General features: G+C 34.3%; 1 protein-coding gene and 1 long non-coding RNA gene across 4 annotated transcripts in view; one reads left to right on the top strand and one right to left on the bottom strand.

The window, feature by feature from the left end:
• Nucleotides 1-4725: 4725 nt before the first annotated feature.
• Nucleotides 4726-5349, bottom strand: LOC141394984 (uncharacterized). The gene is made up of 3 exons (XR_012410527.1): nt 5209-5349; nt 5055-5146; nt 4726-4995 (listed from the first exon to the last, which is right to left on the bottom strand). It is a non-coding gene; the product is annotated as an uncharacterized lncRNA (long non-coding RNA).
• A 124-nt stretch (nt 5350-5473) lies between these two features.
• Nucleotides 5474-7548, top strand: part of bur (GMP synthase burgundy) — a 37134-nt gene continuing 35059 nt past the window's right edge. Inside the window, exons 1-2 of one of the 3 annotated variants that reach the window (XM_073970250.1) lie at nt 5711-5846; nt 6051-6113. The gene's annotated coding sequence lies outside the window, so the exon portion shown is untranslated. Of the gene's footprint in view, nt 6114-7548 lie in introns of all 3 variants that reach the window. The other 2 variants (XM_073970251.1, XM_073970249.1) reach the window with 2 other exon arrangements.

Here is a 7548-nt window from a genome sequence, read left to right as displayed (position 1 = left end):
ATTCGTTGCAAGATTTTTTCTTCTATTCCTTTACGTGCAAGAGTCTTCAAGTTTTACCACTTTTTACTTGAAAAGCGTTCCTTTACTTCAGACACCATACATTTCATATGGGAGCAGTTTACAACTTTTGCTACTTTTGCCGGTTTTACCATTTTCAAAAGTAAAGGAACAGACCAAAAAAATAGGTATAAACACCGGGGTGTATTTCAGGATTTCGTGAAATCCAGTGGATTTTGGTGCGTAAGTGTAAACTTGGCAATATATAGATTGTGTATATTGTTTTGAAGTTTTACGAACACTCAATAGAAAAAAGATTAAAGGCCAAGTACTACCTAATTCAAATGCTACCTAATTCATATGAACTGTGTTCCTTTACTTACCTGAGGTTACCATTTTTCCCATTTGTTACCATTTTTAACCTGCAAAGCGTTCCTTAACCCCGAAATGTGGCAAAACTGGAAGCAATTTTTAAGAGAGGCTACCAGCAAAATTTCTGCAGGTAAAAAATGTCAGAACTGATTTTTCGACTTTTGTTTGACGATTATTTCACAATGAAAAAAAAAAATGGACGAAAAACAGAAGAAAAAGTCGAAAGCTGACAAAACTAAATTAAAAACTGTGAAATAAAAGACGAAAATTGATTTTTTATGTTTCTTTTTGACATTGCTGCCAGATATACAATTTTTCCGTTCCTTTACTTTTCTGGTAAAAATGTTCTTGAGAGAGCAATTTTAAGCAACTTTGACACTTTTCTCTTTTACCACCCTTACCATTAAACAGTAAAGGAACAAAGCTATGAATTAGGTAGTACTTGGACTTTAATCTTTTACATGAAACTGTGGACTTCTCCGGGAAAATGATTGTAGACCAGATAAACAATGAAGATAATGAATTTAAAGCCATATCAGTATATCGTTTTAAATACAAAAATGAAAAGGGAGATTACGTTCCTTCTCAAACCATTAAAATTGGCCTGGTAGCTGACTTTGTGGTGAAAGAGATTAAAATGTTTAGTTCAATAATTGTGACAGAGATGTATGTACCACCTATACGACTGTGTAAAAATTGTGGTCGCTTGGGCCACATAGCCATAAGATGCAGATCAAGAAAAAGATGTCTGTTGTGTGGAAATGACATAGAATGTCCTAGTAATTGCACTGAACCAAAATGTGATACCTGCCTGTCCACCATCAAATGCACTACTAAACCATGCACTCTACGTAAATGTATCCTTTGTAACCGTGTTGATCACAATGCAATGGATGAAAAAAAATGTTCAAGATATACTCAGGAAAGAAGCATCAGAGAAGCTATGGCCATTTCTAACCTTTCAAGGAAGGAATGTGTAAACATGGGTACGCCAAACTACTATGCCATTCTAGGAGATCCTCAGTACGAAAATGAGTTTCCTCTTGTTTCCTCTAATTCGAAACCACCCAAAAAAACTCTAGGTCAAGAGTTAAATCAAAGACTAATCCAAACCAAATTTAGTAAAGTTGCTGCTCCAATTAAAAAAAATGTTCTAGTAACTGCAAATCCAGAGCCTATGATTCCATCAAAACCAGTCTTCGAAAGTGATAATTTCACTAAAGTGTCAGAATATGAGAAAATACTAGCAACATTTACCAAACAAATGACCTCTATCTTATCTAACGCTAACTGCCCTGAAGGCCTTCAAATCTTAAACAGCTTTTTCAATTCAATAAATGCAGCCCAAGTTGCTGCAACAACCAACATCAATACATCTAATGATAATCCTACAACATAATATCCAAAGTCTGAACAAAAACAAAAACTACCTCGAAATCTATCTAAATAAACTATCGATTGATATATGCATTCTCAGTGAAATTTTTAACGTCGATGAGAATGCAACAAATTCATATATTAAAAACTATAAATTACTCCTCAAAAAAAGAAGTGATAACTATGGTGGTGTTGCTATTGCATATAAAAGCAACATTAACATAAAAAAGTTATATTTCAAGTCAAACCTGGATATTTTAATATGCGAAACGACAAACCTTTCCCATAACTTCATTTTTGTATCAGTATATTTTCCACATACTGTAAAATCTAATGTATTAAAGGCTGAGCTCTTAAAACTATTAACATTCCTCGAAGGAAAGCCAAATGTTATCATTGCTGGAGATTTCAATGCTAGATGTAAAGCCTATGGGGATTACTTCGATACTGTTCGAGGTTCCACTATAAAAACTTTGATGGATAGTTCTGCGTTCCGTTGTATGAATGATGGTTCTTCAACTTTTAAGAAAAATATGTTTGACAATTCTGCTGGCTCCGTATTAGATCTTACCTTCACCAACTCTGTAATGCCTTTAACATGGAAAGTTATGAATATATCAATGGGAGGAAGTCATCATAAACCCATACTCATAACTTTGAACAACTGCAAACCTAATGGTCAACTGTTTCTTGCAAAAAAACACCTTTTCAAAAACATTGAGAATATTAAAATCAGTACGGACATGAATGCAATTCAAGGAGACATATCTCAATTAATTAAAAAATCTACCTTCGTGATTGGACCAAATACCAAGCTAAAGCCTTGGTGGAATGATGATGTGAACAAACTGTGTCGCCTCAAGGATGCTGCAGAAAAGAAATTTGCTGGTTACAAAAGCTCTGAAAATGCGAAAAATGCCATTGATGCTATTAATAACTTTAAAAAAGCTGTTGCTGATGCCAAAAGACAAGCAAAAGCTAATAAGCTCTTACAACTAAATTCTATTTCCAATTCAAAAGCTCTCTTCCAATATGTTAAATCTTGTAGAAACACTTTAGAAGGTCAACCAAATTCAAAATGGTGTCCTGACAACAATGAGCTGTACCTGCAACATCTAAGTAATCAGGTCCCTAATAACACTCAAATTATTACTCCAACCTCGTATTATAATCAATCTTTCAATTTCTCTATGGATGAACTAACCTATGTTCTACAACAAAAGAAAAAGCCATCCGCAGCTGGTCTCGATGGAATTACTTACGAAATGGTAGGAAAATTATCTTCAGGAAACAAACAAAACCTTCTTTCAGCATACAACAAATTATGGAGCCGCTGTGAATTTCTCGAAAATTGGAGAAAAATTAAAATTGTTCCTATTCCAAAAAAAGGAAAAGATTTGGATATTCCTACAAACTTTAGACCGATAGCACTGATTTCAGTTTTTGCAAAAATAATTAACTTAATGGTCAAACAAAGACTCAACCAATTTATTGAGGACAACAATATACTTCCTCCAAAATCATACGCCTATAGGAAACATGTTTCCACATCAACATGCATCAATGATATCTTAAACACAGTAAGCATACATAAAGAAAACAATGAAAAGGTTATTCTACTATCAATGGATGTTTCAAAGGCATACGATTGCGTAGACATAGTGTGCCTTTGCAAAATTTTAGAAGAGCTCGAGACCCCAACACAAATTCGGCTGTGGATCACTAACTTCTTATGTAAAAGATCTCTAATTATGGGAACTTCCTCTCTGGAAATATATAATGGCATTCCTCAAGGCAGTTGCCTAAGTCCAACGCTGTTCAACCTATATACCTTGGGTTTACATGGAATCTCAGATAATAACACCCATTTGTTTCAATATGCTGATGACTTTATTCTTCTTGTTAACAGTTACGATTTTGAAAGTGCGAACCATATCTTGCAACAAAAAGCATCAATCTTTGTATCTTTACTAAGTAAATTAAACCTGGATGTGAATGTAGAAAAAACCTCAGTCATGTATGTTGCTAAAGGTGGCCGTAAAATACCACATATTCTTCTGAATGGAAGCCGAGTGAATCCGGTGAACTCAATAAAGTTCTTAGGAAGGCGTATCAAAAACAGCCTTTCTCTTAAAGAACATTACGAAGATGTCATCTCTTCTTGCAAAAATACTCTAAATGCTTTAAAATTAATCTCCGGCCCAAAACAGGGGATTCAGCCTGAAAAAGCTGTTAACATGTCCAAATCTCTGGTGTTTTCCAAAACTGAATATGCCATATCGTCCATGGCGCACAGACCTTCCTATATAAATAAAAAAATAACAAGCTTTCAAAACCAAATACTACGAAGGAACCTTGGCCTGGTGCCATCCACCCCCAATCACGTTGTTTGTGCTCTAGCTGGTATTCTCCCAACGGACCTAAGAGCCCAACAACTGGCTTCGAAGGAGCTTATCAGACTAAAAATATATAATCCTGACTTGTATCAACAATTCATATCTCACCCATAAAAAAAAACCAGCATTGGCTTTGTGTACACAAAATTCAAAACTATTTTTGATAATCTACAAATTGGATATAATCTAAATTGCGCTGAAAAGATTGAATTCCAACTAAATACATTCAACTTCTCCAAAAGAAATATATCCGCAGAATGTTTTAAGGCACACTATTCTCAAATTCTAAATGAACTCAAATCTGAAGGTGTTTCGATTTGGGCTACAGATGCTTCCATAAGTGATAACAGTGCCGGCTGTGCGGTCTGCAACATTTCATCCAACCAAAATTTTCTTTTTAAAATTCAAAACAAGGTGTCTTCACTCACAGGTGAACTTCATGCCATTGATAAAGCGATCGATATCATAATTGAAGATGGAGTAAGCAGTGCAGCGATTTTTACTGATAGCAAAAATGCAATCCTATTGCTACAAAATAACACAAGCAGCAACTTCACGGCATACAACATCATACACAAAGTCATTAATTCAAACATTAATAAGGTGTCATTTATTTGGACTGCATCACATATTGGTTTTGCACCGAATGAAAAAGCTGATTTCTTTGCAAAGCATGCTGCTGAGGCTGGATGCACTATTCCACTCCAACTATCTGTTACGGATGCTTACAAACGTATAGAAGCAACGCTATGGGATGAATTCGTTACTTTCTACAAAGAAACGTGTCAAACCAAAGGAAGATATTTTGCACAATTCTTTCCGGAACCCGCAAAAATGCCGTGGCACAAATCCTCTAAAATGAAACCAGAAGCTATAAAAATTATGAATAGACTGCTAACAGGTCATACTTACACAAAAAAGTACTTCCATCTAATTGGTATGTCGGATACAAATCTGTGTGATTGCTGCAACGTAGTGGAAGATGAAAAACACATCATATTTCACTGCAAAAAATATAACAATGAACGCAAAAACTACAACATCTTCAATAACTTCAGCAACTTACCTGATGTCCTTGCCTCGAAGAATCCACAACATTGGGGCGAACTCATCAAATTTATATTAAAATATAAAATTGATTTATAACTTATCATAAGTCATTTACATTTCCCATAGTTAATTCTCTTTTGTTTTGATTATATTTTATTTCTCATCTTTCTTTGTATTAACTTTGTAAACACTTACACATACATACAAATGCTTCATTGTAACATAAGAAAGAATTAAATAAATGAGTACTTCATATGGTTAAAGTAACCATTACCCAGTCCTGGTGGCATAACACTGTGTTAACACCAACAGACTTGACGATATTTGTATGAAGTACAAAAAAAAAAAAAAAAAAAAACTGAGCGTAATAAAGCGGCGTATTTCATTGTGTTTCTACCTTAAATGATGTGTTGCCTTGCCACATTAAATCCATTCTTTTCACATCGATAACTGCTTCGATTAATTCCAACAGAAATCGTCTAATTTCGTCGAATTCAAGTTAGTTGTTCCTATTTTTTGCATTATCTTGAGAAAAAGCGAATAAATAGTTCACAGACAGCGGTAACTTCATAAATCTTTTGAAGAAAACAAAATAAATTCAATGTGAGAGTTGTAAATATTTAAAATATTTATTATTCCGTGATTGATTTTTTTGTAAGTGCGTAAACAAATAGTAAATAGTGGCTGTTGAAAGAAAAAGATAATAGAAATAACAAGAACTCGCCTAATTCGTTAGCCACACACACATTTACAATCGGCGACAAAAATAATCATAATTCTTTGCAAAAAAGATAAAGTGTTGCGATTTATTAGCTGATGCAAAAAAAGATAAACTGAAGTAAAATACTTACATTTCAGCGAAATAAGGAAGGATAACAAACACTAATTAGTAAAAATAATTGCAGTTCTGCTTTAGGAAAGGTAAGTGCAATAGTTGTGCTATATTATTGCGAGAAAAAATTAAAGTTTTTAATGTAATTAATATTACTACTTGTTTAGGAGGAGAAGGGTGAGGGGTACAAACAAACATAGCAAATAAGTATGCAATCTACGCCGGCAAAAGTTGTGTATTGGCCTTCATAAAAATTTCATGATTATGGAATTTTTGTTCTACAAACACATGCAGACGTGTTTTAATGTTTTGCATATATTCACGACACATGTAACAGGGCAATATATTGATGTCCGGCCCATGCTAAACAAACACGTGTTTTGCACACCTCAACAATTTGCATCCATCTGTAATAATAGTCTGTCTTGGATGATTGATTATAAAATTATATAAAGCTTTTTTATGTTTATAGACGCTGCTTATTTACTATCAATGAGGAATCGACACAATAATTAGAAATTCAACGTGTCTTAGAATGTTTATATACGGAAACTTCTCTAAAAGAGGTATCGTAATCCAGGGCGCACGTACTCTGCTATATAAAGCATAATGCTAATACAATTGGGGTGCATTAATTGATATGAGAGAAGTCTTCTTTGTCCCTTCGGGGAAGATTGTGCGAGCATATGTATGCATATTCCTATACGCAACAGATCAGATCCAACGCAATGGTGATAAAGTAGTACAATATTTCTGAAAAAGTCTATGGGTCTTCTTTCGCGAAGTATGGTCTTCTCCCCGGAAAAAAATTATCGTACTTACACATTTTTTGTTTAATATTGCATTTAAAATTGAACGAATAATTAGAACATCGCCTTATCAAGTGGGTTCATAAACAAATTATTATTTTGTAAAATTGTAGAGGTTATCATTTGCAAATTGATAAGGCAACAATTTGCAAAGAGAGAGCGGATATTTGTAATAAATGTAACATTTTTTGCTCCTATTTTAATACTATTTATTTTAACCTAACAAAACTAAAAGGTTTATTTATGCTGGGGCAAAAAGGAGTTCAGCTTTTCACAAATGACATCTGGGAAGAAACCGATCGTACAATCATCCGCATACTTAACAATCTCAATGTCATCTGGAGAGGGTGGAATACAGGAAAGGTAGATGTTAAACAACTGCGGAGATATCACCCCACCTTGAAGAACTCCCCGTTTCACTCTACGGGGCTTGTACATCTTGTTCCTGAATTAAATGTGATCTTTCCATACATAGCAGACGCAATTGTAGATCTAATGAATACAATTCTTACTGCATCGGTTTTTCCTATGGCATGGAAAACAGCAAGGGTAGTTCCTATACCAAAAACATCTGCTGTGCATTGTCCGAATGATTTAAGGCCCATTTCGATTTTGCCCGTTTTATCGAAACTTTGATGATTGTTTGAGAATCAACATGCGTATCGTAAGGGCTACAGTACTACATCTTTTTTGCTTCATGTTACTATTTGGTGAG

The sequence above is a fragment of the Musca autumnalis genome, unplaced genomic scaffold (genome assembly GCF_047663935.1).
Source record: "Musca autumnalis isolate F117 unplaced genomic scaffold, ASM4766393v1 scaffold_2, whole genome shotgun sequence".
NCBI classification, from domain to species: Eukaryota; Metazoa; Arthropoda; class Insecta; order Diptera; family Muscidae; genus Musca; species Musca autumnalis.
This window is presented reverse-complemented; position numbering and strand designations above follow the sequence as displayed.